At 41.8% G+C, this 16,962-nt stretch overlaps 1 protein-coding gene across 1 annotated transcript in view; it reads left to right on the top strand.

The window, feature by feature from the left end:
• Nucleotides 1-16,962, top strand: part of NKAIN2 (sodium/potassium transporting ATPase interacting 2) — a 1,110,439-nt gene that overhangs the window by 506,746 nt on the left and 586,731 nt on the right. The window lies entirely within an intron of this gene.

The raw sequence follows: 16,962 nt of genomic DNA, 5'->3' as shown, positions 1-16,962 counted from the left end.
TTTTAAGAAAATGATTTGCCTAAGTCTCTGCAAGCACAGGGAGAAAATGCAAACTCCACCCTGATAGGGCAGTGGTGGGAATCAAACTCAATACTTCATTGCTGTGAAGCAGTAATGCTAACCCTTACACCATTCATACTGTTTTTATATATACTTTAAGCATTGTGTTTTTCCCATATTAAACTTCATAACTAACTATTAAAATTGGTTTCTGTGATTCTTATCAGATCTATTTTAACTGTGGATTAGGCTAATCCATACTACATATCTGTACTACAGGTTATTATTTGGGTAATGATAATTGGGATTTGTAGATGTGTAGGGAGGACCTAAGATGGATGGAGAAAAAAGTGTAATGTGTAGCCTTTTAACTTAAAGACTACACATTACACCTACTCCTCCATACAGTGCAGGAGTTGTGCAGCCTATTGCTATAAAGCACATCCCCTGACCAGATACCCCCTTGTCCCCCCCTTGTTCCATCGGAATGAGGGGGGGCAAGGGGTATCTGGTCTGTACTTATACTGAATATACTTATGACTATAGATCTATTGGTCCAAATATAGTGTCATGTATGTGTAAACCCTTGTAACTGTGTCACTGGTATGAGGTACATGAGTAGGCAGCATACTTCCTCACTGATGCATTCTTTAACCATGGCTAGGTTATTGATGTGGGCAATTAGTGACTAAGAGGTCCTGCTCATGCAAACTTCACAGCAAAGTTTTTTCTTGTGTGGACATAGGTGATATTACATGGTGGTTGTGCTTTACAAATACAGTTTGTTTGGTGCCAGACCATCCATATTCCAAAATACAGTAGGTTTTCTTAATTAAATGACTCCTCCAGCACAATATTTGATTGCAAAATAATAAATGATAAAATAATAGTATGAACATTTCCATCTCCACTCTTGCTCAGTACTTTCATTGATTTACAGGCACTAAGCATACAACCAGCTCGTATCCAGTTACTACACTCCATAAAGTCTTTCTCAGAGCCTATTTTCACTCTGACTCTGCAGATCTCCTCGTAGGGCTTTACATATGTTTTACTCTTTTTTTCCCAACAATTCAGCTTCTCATTACTATATCACTGCTCTACATATCTATATATCACTGCTCTGCATTTCTTTAATACAGCTCTGTATCTCTTTATTTTGTCACACTCTCACTCACATAAAACTTCTCCCTCTCTTTTTCTCTATTATGGGGATTCCATCTTCCTATTTGGTATTGCCTCGGCAGTGACCCCTTCATTGGCTGCTGGGAGATTTGCATGTGGGGACTCTCCCACTTTTTAGTCATAATGTGGGGCTCTTACTCCATTTATCCATAAAAGGCCTCATGGGCAATTCAACTTTTCATATATGGGCACTTCGCCTCTGATTTGTATGGTATTTCCCCTCATGACATAGCAGATGGTAGTTCCTCCTCTCTTCAATTTAGGGTGTTGGCGGGGTGACCCAAGGAACACCTTCCTGACTGCCTGGGGCCTGGCTGAGATGTCCTCTTTTGTTCTCACGTCACCCCTCTTTCTCTGACAGTGCAAATCACATATAGCTGCATCACTATCCCTTCACTAACAGATCACACACAGAGCACAGTATCACACAACCTACTGTCACAGGGGGTGTTACATTTGCTGCTTATAATGTCCATACATTGGATATGAATGGAGTTTGTGTAGAGTTCTGCATTAAGTTGGATGACTAATTAATATAGGTGGTTTGGCAGCCTGAATGCAAACATTTTATAAACTGCATCATATTAAAATGCTCATTTAAAAATTGTGATAGCTATGTGTATGGACTACTGATTAAACAATCTTTTATATTCTGTTTTTTTTATGAATAATGTATGTGCTCTTTCATAGGTTTTGGTTTGCAAAAATACTTTTTTATTGAATAAACCTGCATAAATGCTGCCACACACATTTGATAAACCTCTGATTTGTGAAATGTTATCATAGCTTTTCAGCAAAACACCTTGAGTAGAAGACATTTGTGATGACCTTCACTAGGTTACTGTCAAATGACAACCCGAGCACAGTTCGGCAATGCTAACGTTAACTGAGTTACATCTCTTCCTACATCTGATCACTGGACTGTAGCTCTTACAGAACAGAAGGTTTGAAATATTTGAACTCCTTTGCATTCATTTTGTTCTGTAATATTTTTACATAAAATAGTTTTATCCAGTGAACAGTAAAGAGGCAAAATGCTTCATTCCATTGATCTATGTGCAAATTTACTGTAAATCATATTAATGGAATATTTAAAACCCTTAATCAGTTCAACAACACAATAATAAAAGTTAATGAGCTATTTTTAAAGTTAATATTATGGCAAGTTAATGCAAATTACATCTTCATCTGTTAGGTGTTCAGATGTTAAGGAAGCTAAACATGACCGCCATTGGATATTCATTGTTGATTTACATCTTTTAAAAGGATAAAGGTATTTATGACTTGGTCCGATTCAGAAATCTTTGTCACGATTATATGGTGTAATTGTTGCCAAGTTCGAAGTCTAACTGAGGACATTGAACAATCATACATTGATGTCAGGGTTTGAGGTTGTAAATAAAAATGTGTACTACACAATTACAGCTCTCAGGTATGTTTGAGGTAATTTTATCACCATTAATAGGTGGAAAATAATAACAGTTGTTATACAGTCACTGAGAGGTAAAAAAATACCTTTGATATAATACTGATTACACGGTCCAACATACTGTACACTCTGGGTATAAGCTGCAGTAAGAATATGCAGACTGTGTTCTAGCTGTTTGATGATCCTGACACTTCAGTGGAGACTGCGATATAGCCACTGTTTCTAATTTCTTAGGAGCAGATCAATGATGTCATATCCAAATGATATCCAAGAAACTGTAGTACATTTTCAACTTTACATTGTTATCCAGCACCTGGTTTCTTTTTGGTTTATTTGTGCAGTAATTACACACAGTTTTTTTTATCTGGCTTAGCCTGTTGGGCTGCAATGCAGGCTAGCTGAGCAAAGAATGATACTGTGCGATTTACTTAAGCAGTAAACATTGCATAGGTTCAGTGGTAAGCGGACAATTAGCCACAAAATGGCCCAAACCACCACGTCTAAACATCTGACCTTTTTTTATTTAATCTTATACAAGTTTGGAACCTTCCTTGCACAGCTGGCCAATCTCCAGGTTTCAAGCCTACAGTCTCTGAACATTTAAGTTCATTCCAACACCCAGTACCCTTTTCCCCCCAGAACAGTCTTAACAGAAGTTGCCATTGCAGAAATACCATTTGAGTACACTGAAAGTTTCTCGGTTACCATATACCTCTCTTCCATTTCCACCAGTTTTAGGGTCCCCATGATCACTCTCTTTCACAGAACAGTAGGCAGGGACTATAGATATTGGTTCCTAATGACCCTTTCCATTATATGTGGCCCTGTCAGATTCTCTGGATGTATCCACTTTTTGGTGAGATGGATGAGATCATGCATTTGAGACCCAAGAGGTTTATCTAATTGGTATCCCTAGTGATGAACTTATTGCACTCCAACAGACATTGTGACATCCAAACAAGTTAAAATTTCAGTCAAGGACACCAGTAAGGCTCAAGTCAAAACATGTCTTTTGTGGGCCTCCTGACACAAATGGTGCCAAAAGGCCTTCCCACTGATCTTTCTCTCTCAGCTGTCTCTTCAAAGGTTGTTAAATAGGCTTCAACATCATCACTGTTTGTTATTTATTGCAGCAAATGACAAGCCTTTATAAAGCTGCAGTTAGTTGTAACATCTGTGGAAGCATTTCCAGACAGAGCCTCTAGATGCTGCACTTTTTTTGAAGGCTTTGCTGTATTGGTGTAGTTGTTTCCAGAGTTCATTGATAGCCAATTGCTGTTTTCTATGATTTTCTTCAATATCCAATTGGTATTGCCTCTGGATCTCCTCAACACCCAATTGCTGTTGCCTCAGGGATTCAGTGGCTAACTGCTGCACTGTGGTAGCTTCCTGCTGAGCCATGGTAGCCTGTAGCAATGCCCTAACTATGGATTCCATGTTATCTCTTATTGCAAGGGAAGAAGCAGAATCTGGTTTCTCCAAGCACCTGAGTTGACATCACCAAAAATTTCACAAAATAACAGTCTTTTTTTTTTTTTAAAAGGTGTATATAAGGTTGCCATTTCCTGCGGTAATCGGCAGCACTTCAATAAATTGATAAATAAAGATATTTATAGACATAAGAGATATATACAGTATATATATATATATATATAAATATATATAGAGATATAAAGATATATACAGTATAGATAGATATATATTATTTATATATTACCCACACACTAACACATGCATACATATACTGTATATACATATTAACACATACATACAGTACCCACTAAAACAGTATATATACAGTACATACTGTACATACACTTTTGAAGCAGCAGCTGCTGCAAGTTGCTGATGGGAATGGGCACATTGTCTCATTAGGCCCCACCCCCTTGCAGCATAATGCTGTGATTTGTGGGATACAAGGAGGGGGAGGGACTAGTTATATTGGTCCTGTCCCTTCCATGCAGCTAGTATAGGGGGACTGGTCATTGGTCCATTGGAGTGGGTTTCTGGGTGCCCAGTGGCAGTAGTTATAGTTATGTGTTACTATATTTCAAGATCTTACTAACCCTATGAAATGTTCATTATCTGAATCCATTTAATTTGATAAATAACTTTAGGGGGTAAATTTACTAAGAATCATGTTTGGGCGAGATTAAACTCGAACAGATTTCCACAATCGCTTGAGTTTTCCCTGCTTAAACTCACAAATTTGCCAAGAAATGATTTTTGCAAAATCGTGTTTATCGATGGTTAATGCAAATGCATTTGTCATGTGTGAGAATGGATGTGCTTATAAAACACGTGTGAGAATGGATGTGTTTATAGAAAACGTGTGAGAAATGTGCTTATGAAACACGTGTGAGAATGGTTGTGTTTAGAAAACACACAGAAGAATGGTTGTGTTTAGAAAACACACAGGAGAATGCATGCATCATTCTAGAAACATGTTCTGATTGAAGCAGTCACATCATGTACACACTGTCTATGCATATAAAAACATCACAAACAGCCCAATGTTTGAGGGTTGTGTTGATTGCAGAGGGACAGTGATGAGTGTATTTAGTGGTGTATGAGAGTTTTTGGCTACTGGAATAGATTGCTGCTTGGTCTGTGGAAATAGTTTTGTGCTTATTTATTGTCTTGTCATAAATCTGTCACATTTTTCTTTTTTCTTGATTGTGTTATTTCTTATGCCCTGTCAGTGTTTTTGTGTGTGTGGTTTGTGTATGGGAAGTATGAGAGGAGGTTTGTGTTCATTTGTCTTTTTTTCTGTGTGTTTTGCATTTGTATAGGGAGGGGGAAAGGAATATGTCCAGGCAGAGGAAAGGCAGGGAGAGAGTGAGGAGGAGGAGGCTGCATCTCAAGAGGCCCTATAAGGCAGTACAGGTAGCAGTGATTGTGATTGAGTGCCCAGGCAGAGGGGCAAGACCAAGATTTTTTCTGTGGAGTAGAACATGGTCCTTGTGCAGGAGGTCATGAAATCCCACCATGTGCTGTTTGGACAAAAGGCTGCCTGCAGATTGACCCACCGCAAGAATGCCATATAACCCAGGACATTAGGCATGCCCGCAATGCTAAAACAAATCTACCCTGACTGCATGCCACTGTGACTCCTGGCTAGGGAAGTAGATGCAGGTATCCATTAGTGGCTCAAATGCCGCCATTACCATAGTTACTGTATGTACCATGAGAATGTTGACTGGAATATCACAAGAACTCTACTGGTCACAGACTGAAAATGACCAGTAGCCAGAGACAGAGTGGGAACATGCTGTTTCAGGGTCTAGATCCAGTTTGACTTGGTCATACAAATGGAATATAGTTCATCTAAACATCTGTTTGACTTTGCCATCAGCCAATGCGTTCAGGTTCAAACACATCCAAAAAAATGTGCCCTTAGCAGCCTTTGTGATACCTGCATTACCTCCATTTCTGCTCAGTTTCTTGCTCCTGGGTCCTTCCAGGCTGGTGGTAGAGTCTCTGAAATCCCATCCGCATGCAGTGAATACCAATGGTAGTATATATTGCCATTTTTGTTTTACACAAATCAATGCAGCTCATTTAGACCCTTTAATAGGCATCATCATTGTTTTCCTACTAATTGCAACATGAAACACCTGTGAACTCATGCAAACACATCCAAACTCACACAAACACTCACCTCAGGAGGTAGTCTATTTGAAATGTCTATTTTGTTGAAAGTTTGGTAATGTCTCATGCGAGTTTCAAAACTCGATTCTTGGTAAATGTATGAGTTGTATTACTGTCTATGGAAAGCACTTGTGAGTTTGGGTGATGGTGTCTTTGGTCGTGTTTTGTAAACTCATGTGAGTTTTGATGTCTGTTTCCTGCAAGTTCATATGTGTTTGCCCTTAGTAAATATGCGAGTCCGAAAAACAGGCAAAACTGGTGTGAGATTGTAAACTCGCACACGATTCTTAGTAAATTTACCCCATGATAGCTATTTCTTGATTATTTACAAGGTACACTGAATCTTACGAATGGATATTTTGCAATCTCAGTTGAAATAAATGAAAGTTTAACTAATGGTAGACTTAATCAAATACTAATATTTATCTTACACTTATGGTTAGGATATCAATAAATGAAATTGGTGGTAAGATTTGGATGCATTGCTTTTAATATCATACTTGCAGTTTTCTGATAACCAATGTTAGACCATTGTGGCTTTACTTTCATATAAGAGGCATGGGGATTCTTAAGCAGAATACCATGAGTTTAATATACATTTATACTTTTTTTTACTGTATTGATTTGTTTAGAACATCAGCTTAGTAACCTATAAGTGGCTTGAAAAATGAATGCAGGTTTCTGACTGATCCTATCACAAATTAAATATATGTAATTTAGTGATAAGGAGGGGGTAGGGTGCGCTCTGCCTTGGTGTTATGGTATGGTAGATGGGTGTGGTGAAGTGAAAGGTGAGGAGATGAGAAAGGGGGGAGGTGTAAAAGGTATGGATGGATGAAATGAAAAAAGCCAGGCAGAAAGGGTTGGGGCCAAATCTTTTATTGGAGAAGTCACAGTGCTGCTCCTGATGGGTCCTGGGCAGTGTGGGGGTGTGGGAGGGGTAAGACTCTGGGTGGGGAAGTTGGTGGACCATTTCAGGGGACTCCTTGACATGCGGTTCAGTGACCAGCATGTATCCCCTGCTGGACCTATGGTCTACAGTCTGTAGAGTCTCACTGAGTGGGTAATGGAGCTGGGTGAGTGGGGCACTGAGGTGGCATCCCATGTGGTGAGGGGATAGTCTCAGAGTACTTACCTACCAGTAGGATTTGTGGTAGGTGGTGTGTCGACATTGCTGCCATTTGGTAGCACACCAGCAAGGGGGGACAAACCACCACGAACACCGCACAGTGGTCGCCCACCACCACAGGTCCAGTGACCTCCAGCAACAAGCAGCTCCACAGCCCGCAGCACGACCTGCGCTCCAATTGACTTTCGCAACTTACCACCATTACAAGCATTATCCTACCTCATGGCCGCAACGTCGACACACCACCTACCACAAATCCTACTGGTAGGTAAGTACTCTGAGACTATCCCCTCACCACGTGGGACGCCACCTCGGTGCCCCACTCACCCACTCCATTACCCATTTAGTGAGACTTCACAACTGTAAACGATAGGTCCGGCAGGGGATATGTGCTGGTCACTGAACCACACATCAGGGAGCCCCCTGAAAGGGTCCACCAACTTCCCCATCCAGAGAATCACCCCTCCCACACACCCCACACTGCCCAGGACCCATCAGGAGCACCACTGTGACTTCTCCAATAAAAGATTTGGCACAAACCCTTTCTGCCTGGCTTTTTTCATTTCATCCATCCATACATTTTACATCCCCCCATTCTTTCTCATCTACTCCCCTTTCACTTCACCACACCAATCTACCATACCATAACACCAAGGCAGATCGCACCTTAACCCCCCTTATCACCAATCTAATCAGAGCAGGACGCGGTACTCCCGCACAAAGGTGCAGCACTCCACCGAACCATTACACACCCACACCCCCACCCACATACACATTCTAGAAACCAACACCATCCCACGTACCATCAACCCAACACCTGCCCCAACCCCACCACCCCATTTATCTACCCCCACACACTCACCACCACAGCACACTGGAACACACCTCCTGCCATTACGCTTGAGTGCAGTTAAACCCCCCTTTTAAGTCACATATGTAATTTGCTATATATGATTTTGGGGATAAAAGAATGATGACATCACATCAGCACACGCATGCACATCTGCATTAAAATGCACAGTTTAGCAAAAAAAATCTTGGTTATCCAAACCTAGTTGCAAGGAGAAGGAAGAGAGGTTCTGGTGTGGGGCACTGATAGGTAACCAACAGTGTCAGGGAGTGTGTGGGATGGTGCAGCTTACTCCCAATGGTAGCCTCTTTACAAGTTTTAAAATGAGGAGTTCTTACAAAATTGAGCTGCAGGTGTGAACTAAGAGATGGGTGGTAAGGTGCTAGACAGTGAATGAGAAGATAGAGTTTGGCATTGGTGCTACAGAGCATTGAGAATGCTGAACCACCACCAGAAGAGAGCATGAGTACCAGAGAACTGTTTGATAAGAAGAGTGATTGGTGATTTGGAGAAAGATGCCCAGGTATGCAAGAATTGTTATGGATACATTCAATGGCACTTAAGTGCTAAGCTGCCTAGTCCTAAACCTTAGTCTTACCCAAAAAATGGAGAATTTTAAATCTAAGTAAATATAGGGTAGGACCCTGGTGCAGGCACCGGAATGTTCAGATTGAAATTCACTGATATAACAATAAATGATAACAAAAAATAGATTTAAAATCTAAGAAAGAGAATGGGAATAGTATTTTCCTTTTATCGTCGTTACTTTTTATCCTTTTCCGGCATCCCTCAGGATGGAAAATTTTCAATATATATATATAAAAGATATATAAAAGGAGACAATGGGCCTGATTCTGAGCCGCTCGCAAGCGGCCGTTCGTTCGTTCCGAGCGATGTTTGCCCAACTGCGCATGCGGAAGGATCGTAATACGCATGCGCGAACCAGTCAGTGCGGCCGAAAATCATTTGTTCGCTAAATAGCGAAAGCCTGCTAATATGAGTGACAGTGTGGGTGGTAACAGGGGAAGGTGCTTGAAAACGGGGAGTGGAGATCAGAACGCAGGCATGCTTTAAGGTCAAAACGGGCGTTTTATGGGTGTGCATAATTAATACAGCAGCGTCACTGACCACGTAAATGGGTTATTTTATAGTCAGCAAATTTGTGGTAGGAAAAACCAAACACAAGAATAGCGAGCAGTTCATACGCTGGTCGATGTACTCGATTAATCTAATAAATAGCGGACATGATGTAGGATGCGAGCGGCCAGGGGGCGTAGTTATCCAAAAAACGACCGCAAGTTTTGTTCGCTCATTCAGACATAGAGGCGTGAACATACCGCAAAGAGCGAACGGTTCATTTGAATAGCCACCCCTTTTTTCTGAATGAATGACCGCAAATAGCGTCCGGCTCTGAATCAGGCCCAATGTCCCCACAATTAAATAATATAGTTTAAGCAATTTATTCATCAAAAACATCAAAAGCACACATATCTAAAAATCCAACAGCAATTGATATATGAATGGAGACTTTACCAGAAGTCAGTGTTTTAGATGCATGTAGATGTCCCCACAATGGATCAAGGTGTTCGGAACACCACAGGCCCGGCATCTAATTCAGCAACCTCTGGATCAATTCACATCTGCAACGTGGAACTTCCATCCACTGCCAAAGCATTTTGAGCAACAGGTTCTTCCTCATGGCAATGTGGGTTGGAGTCACTGTGAATCCTATATATACTATGGTGGAAAATTAAATCCAGGTTAAAATCATCAAATTGTGTTCGTAATAACAAACCATTAGCAGTATCTGCCTATACATTCATAACTTACATATATAAAATATAGGTCCAATGTATGTATAATAATATGTAAATCTAATATTATTAAACTATTGTTTATTCGGAATGGATGAATCTCTGACCCTAAAGATAATATATTTCTTGCAATTTTAATAATGAAGAATGAATATACAGAACGATGGGACTAAATGTTCCCAAATTGGCTTTTATTTTATAAATAAAAAACACCTAAAATTATTTCAAGACTATATTGAATGCTGTATGTTCCAGAAATATTCAAGGGCTCATATATAGTAGCAGCTCATCCGCACATATTGCTTTTTTTTTTACAAAAAAATGCGCAAGCACACCAAAAATTATGGTATTGGAATCTCTATCTGGGAGTGAAGGAGGCACATATTGTATGCTACCCTTGCAGAGCTGAAAGCATTTATTTTTTACTTGGGTCAATCTTATAATTGGAGAGACCCCAAACATCCATAGGTCAAAGACATTGGGATATCATCTGCATAGAGGGAGATCTTATGCTCTTTAGGATTTCTTGAGATACTAGATAAAGGGAGAGAGCACACAGTATTGTCTGGCACTGTTGTTTATTAAGGAATGAAGAGAACTTAAAATCCATGTTGAGGACTGACACTAAGAGATTGCAGTGTAGGGCAGTCACTCCACCCCAATACCGGGATCCTAGGATCCCATACAATTTTTGGATGAATAATTATTTTTGATAATGTTTTCTGTTTCTAAAGAGGAAATATTCCTATTGAGTAACAATTTTTTGCATGGAAGAGAATATTAGGGATGGAAAGTGACTGACTTAAAGAAATATGTAACTTTGTATTCCATGGCAGAGGGGTCGGAAATAATGAGATGGGATAGTAAAGTGAAGAATAGTAGTTGCTAAGGGGTTTATTTAGAAAGCGTATGGTTGTAAAACCCGGCACTTCTGACTGTGTTTATGCCCGATATTTAAAAGGGCAATGCTTTTATTAGCTGTGTCTTTCAAGTAAAAGTATTGGCCTTTTAAATATCGGGCATAAACATTATCAGGTGTTGGGTTTTACAACCCGATGCTTTATAAATAAACCCCTAAGAGTCAGTCTTCTTAGCCTCATAAATCAGCTAATTATCCTTATGGTTTTTAGAATTTCTGTTTCTCAATTTTTGGGCCAGAAATTAGTCCACTCTATCCCCTTTTCATAAGAACTTTTGTTAAAGCCATTTTAAAGTCACAGCCACTAGTTTGCAGATATGTAAAGTGAGTTGTCCATGGAAGTTTGCTAATTTATTTTGGTTTAAAGTTTTGGCCATTTTTAAAAGGTAACTATGAGGGTGGTTATTTGTGATTACAATTCAGTTGTATGAGATCTTTCAGCTTTTCATCTAGCGGATGAGAGACCATTCAAACCTGATGAATGGTGGCCTTCTGAGTCTCCCAGAGGACTGCTGTGGATATATCAAGAGTATTATTCAAGCAAACATTATCTTGTATGGAGTTAAATATTTCTGAAAAACTTGTTTGCTTGGAATGCAGTTGCCACCGGTCACAATCACGACAGCGGAATGCTGGCTAGGTAGTTATGATAGGCATCGAAATACCGATGCCTATCATAATCCCAACACTGGAGTGCTGAGGACGACATCCCGAACAAAGGTAAATCTGGGCCGTCCTTAGCGTTAGCCGTTGGGGGATAGGATTAAGTTTAGGGAGTCTAGCGGGGTTAGGGTTAGGTTTGAGGGGGAGATTAGGGTTAGGCACCCCTAGGGGGGAGGGTTAGGTTTAGGCACCCCCAAGGAGAGGTTAGGGTCAGTCACCCTCCTGGGAGGGTTAGGTTTAGGGAGCGGTAAGGGGGGGTTAGGGTTAGGCAAGCCTGGGGGAAGGTTAGGGATAGGCACTCCCGGGGATAGGTTAGGGTTAGGTACCACTAAGGGAGGGTTAATCAGACACTGGCATTTCAATCCAAATCTGATTCTCCTAATCAAACCTCCATTTAGGAGTAACAGGGGTGAGGAATTCATATTGACTTCTATTACTAAGGCATGGTCCAACCATGAAATGGGATTGATATCAGCCAAAGTAAATGTATGCATAGAAAAGCGATCAAGTAAGATGAAGTCAATATGAGTGAGGAGGTTGTGAGGAGCCAAAATATGCGTAAATCAATGTAATGAAGGGTACATCATAGAGATCATGTGTTTTAATGTGGAGATTTATGAAGTGCTCAGATGGAAAGGGGGATTCTCACTGCAATCTTTTTTTATTATTAATAGTGGTGTTGAAGTTACCTACTACTATAGTAGCACAAGAGGAAAGCCGAGCATAGAAATCTGTGAAAATGGCATCCTGTCCCAGATATGAAACATAAACTAAAACAATCCTGAGCATAAGTGGTCCCAGTAAACCAATAAATATGATAAATTGACCTTGGGGTTCAGTGATTTTAGAGTAAGTGGGGAGAATAATTGTGTTGTGAATGCCTTCCCTCATTGCTTGCAATCTGAAGAAGCTTAGAAAGCCTGGGAGTAGGTTTTATTATGCAATGCAAGAAGGGGCATTTTAAAATGGGTCTTTTGTAGAAGGACAAAGTCCATATTATAGCATTTCAAGTGTTGTAAAGCTAGCATTTGTTGTTGGTAGAGTTGGAAGAGTTGAGGTTCAGGCATGTCCATATTTATAATTGGTTCCTGGTGTGCAGTGTAAATTGGACCCTGGATCCGGGACCCTATAACCAGTGGCGGGCCGGGCCGGGGGGCAGGGTGCCATGTGCCCCCGGGCCGCAGCATCATGCGGGCCGCGGGCAGTCTGTGTCACTGTGACACAGACTGCACCGCGTGTGTAGCGCAGACTGGACGGAGTTCGGTCAGCGCTACACAGCACAAACACACAGCCACCGGAGCCGGCAGCTGTGTGTTTGCTTTAGCAGCTGATGAGAGTCAGACAGACTCTCATCTGCTGCTGCTCCCACTGCCAGAGCCGGACATCATCCGGCTCCCGCAGTGGGTAATGGGAGTGACGCGTCACTCCCAAGACGCATCACTCCCATAATGCAAAGCGGCGGACGGAGGAGCTGATCTTGGCGGCGGGACCAGGAGCAGGAGCTGGTGTCAGGTAAGTGTTTTTTTTTTTATATTATGTGTGTCTACTGCGGGGGATCTGGCAATGTAAGGAGGAGACCACGACTGGGGGCACTACAAAGGGGGGGACTACTACTACTGGGGCACTACAAGGGGGGGACTACTACTACTGGGGGCACTACAAGGGGGGTCTACTGCTACTGTGGGCACTACAAGGGGGGGGACTACTACTACTGGAGGCACAACAAGGGGGGGACTACTACTACTGGGGGCACTACAAGGGGGGGACTACTACTGGGGGCACTACAAAGGGGGTACTACTACTGGGGGGGACTACTACTAGGGGCACTACAAGGGGACTACTGCTAGGGGCATTGCATAGGGGGGAGGGGACTACTACTAGGGGCACTACATAAGGGGGAGGGGACTACTACTAGGGGCACTACATAGGGGGGAGGGGACTACCACTGGGGGCACTGCATCGAGGGACCACTGCTGGGGGCTCTATATAAAGGGCAATAGTGGGGGTACTGCATAGGGGGAAGACTACAACTGGGGCCACTATTTAAGGGGCACTGCATAAGGGTTACCACTACTGGGGGCACTATATAAGGGGCTTACTACTGGGGGCACTGCATAGGGGGGATCACTACTGGGGGCACTACTCGAGGCCTGCATAAGGGTGTCCTCTCCTGAAGGGGGGGCGCTGTAGCACGCACATTCTTTCGGGCACCCTGGCTACACGCTACTCCTCTGCCAGGGCCGCCTGCATGCATTTGCCCCCCGGCTAAATGTTGCCAGTCAGCCCCTGCCTATAACCACACCTTGCATCTACTTATGATACTAACCTCTCTATCGGCACTGCAAAAATCACTGTTCTGTGCATGTTCAGATCACCAGGAAAATTACATAGGCGGCATGTTCCTGGAGATATGTGCATCCCAACTGTCAGAGTCTACTTCAGAATGTGTCAGTGAAAAAGGGGGACCCACATGGAGACTGAATATTGGCCCCCTCCACTGCATTCAGGAACCAAATTCTAAGATTTAGGAAGTGAAAAGTGTGCCATCAGGAAGAGTGACTCCAAGAGGTAGGGAAAATGTGAGAGTAGGAAATACTAGATTCCTAATGTAATTCAAATTATGAAAACCTGGTACAAGAAAGTTACTAAAAGTGTGGCCTGGGACATGAACATAACACATTGTCATGTTGCGGCCTAGGATCGGTCGGTACTCACCTCAGTGCCGGCTTCCCCTGACCTCTCAAGCGGTCAGACACCAGGTGCAATGGCAAGTGACGTGCTGAGGATTATACCTGCAGTCTGCTAGGACATCCATGTGCTCGCTCCATGATTTGGTTCATGCAGTTACCATCATGGGCACAGCCATGACAGTCTACATCACCTGATTGCCCTTTACCCAACAGTAGCATTGGTTGCTGTCAGCTGACACTATCATCCAATGGACTGGGCAGACAAAAGGAAGTTGCCTATACAACATTGTTACTTCCAGCATATACTTGCTGTTGCAGCATTCCAGGTTCCAAGCTCCTTTCTTCCAGTGATACTTTCCTAGTGTTACCCACGGTGTGCATGTACTCAGTACATCATCCGAATACTATCTCCTATGTGTCATCATCCTGTGCCAGTTCTGCATCTGGAACCACAGTGTGTGTACTTAGTACATCATCCAAGTACAAACTCCTAGTACCATTTTCCTGTGCCAGTTCTGTGTCTGAAGCCACAGCATGTGTACTTAGTACATCTTCCAAGGACAAACTCCTAGTGCCATTCTCCTGTGTCAGTTCTGCATCTGAAGCCACAGTGTATGTACTTACTACATCATCCAAGTACAAGCTCATAGTCCCATTCTCCTGTTTCAGCCCTGCTTCTGGATCAATAGGGTGTATACCAAGTACATCACCCAAGTGTAAAACTTCCAGTATCATTCTCCTGTGCTTTCCCTGTGATAGTGTTCTTCCATTTCCCACTAACCAAAGGGCTATGACCTGCTTGCTGGGTACAGCTAAAGCCCAAACCGCCCTTGAAGTGGTCACTGGTGAACACCTCCTAGTAAGTTAGATTCTGTGTCTTTGGTCAGGTCTAGCCAACATCTGGTACTTGTGGATGAGGAAGGCATATATCCAGTCCCCTTGCCTTAGATTCCTTTCTCAACCTGGGTCCCTGTCTTCTAATCCCTCTACAGGGGACCACCATAGCCTGAACATGACACACATGTTATGAGAATGTTCCTGGAGAACAAGACTGAAATAAAGAGATAAGGAGAATGTATTGGCCACATTAAGGAGGAGTAGAACTAGTTGGGGAGAGCAATGGGATTAGAACAGTGAAAGAGTAGAATAAGTGCAGTCAAGAGAATGGAAGCATAAATTGCAAGAGATGGTAAACTCTTTATAACAAGTACATAAACAGGAAATAACAAACAAATGTTGGCAAAGCCTACATAGTTAAAGGGAAAGATCTGGTAATGGGTAACAGATATGTAGAAAGTAACATACAGTATAAATGGAAAGCCAATACAGGGGCAAGGGCTATGAGAACTCAACTACAGTAGCTGGAGTTAGACAATTCCATAACAGTGAGTGATAAAACAACCCTAATATCAACATAAGCAATACAATACAATGTCTAAAGCCAAAAACCTTCTCAAACCTTAAAATGGCACCATGAGACCCTAACAGAGGTGGACATAAATGCATAAACATCAACAGCTAAATATATGACATGAGATTCATGGAGAACATAGGAGCATGGACCACAAAAGCACAGCAGAGAAGTGAGAGTCTAGCAATAACCACTCCAGCAAACGTCTCTGGAAACCTAAGCAAAGGAAGAACAGCAGAAGAAAAAAAAATGATTAGGAAATGTGAACAAAAACAATGTTTATAAGCAAGGTGCTGTTTGATATTATAGCAGGGGCATCTTTAGAGAGGAGGGGACCTGTGTGCATCCCTCATCATGGGCCCCCTCCTCTCACCTCGGCGGCCGGCAGCCTACTGACTCAGCTGGCCGGCCACTGCAGAATCAGTAGACTCTGGGCACTAGAGTGTGCCCAGAATCTACTGCGTATTTGCAAATTGCCAGGAAATGGTGCGGACAACGTTTTCCCGCCGATTTCCTCACAGCGCATGCGCAAAACGCCCAAATATACCCTTGAGTTATAGTAAAAAATAGAATATTTATAATGTCTTTAATTTGAATTTCCTGTATTTACAGAAGATTAAAATAACTCTCAAAGCCCCTTTCCTAGAAGAATGAGTTGTGAGTTGCATGCAGCCACGAAATGTCTGTTATTTAGCCTGCAGATTTAAAGCAGCAATAATTTAAAAAGCAGGTTGGTTTTGCCATTTAAATTATTGTGGCTATAAGTTTACAGGTTAAATTGCCTAAATCTGGCAGCTGCTTTCAATTCACAGGCTATTACATATACTCCCCCACATGCACAAATACTGTATGAAAGTATGTTTTAAGAAACTTGAAACTACAAAGTACACCATTTTATGATATATTAGTAATATTTTAAGTGCATGGTGAAAAAATGACACAATATTATAATGACAGTAGGTTCAATATTTTGTTTAGTGCGTGAATATACCTATTTAAAAACCTAATGGATTTCTTAAAGCTGAGAGCTCAAAAGTCAGACACATTTACTTCATCAATTATCTTAAATAAATTGTATTAATTTCAATACATTAAATTATCTTTATTTAGAAATACTGTACGCAAGAAATAAAAACCCTTCAAAACCTGGACCCTATGTCTAAAATATATAAATTTTACACCATGTACTCTTTATTAAGCAGCAAAAAGATATATGGGCTG

This window comes from Taudactylus pleione, unplaced genomic scaffold, assembly GCF_031769625.1.
Source record: "Taudactylus pleione unplaced genomic scaffold, aTauple2 ptg000326l, whole genome shotgun sequence".
NCBI lineage: Eukaryota > Metazoa > Chordata > Amphibia > Anura > Myobatrachidae > Taudactylus > Taudactylus pleione.
This window is presented reverse-complemented; position numbering and strand designations above follow the sequence as displayed.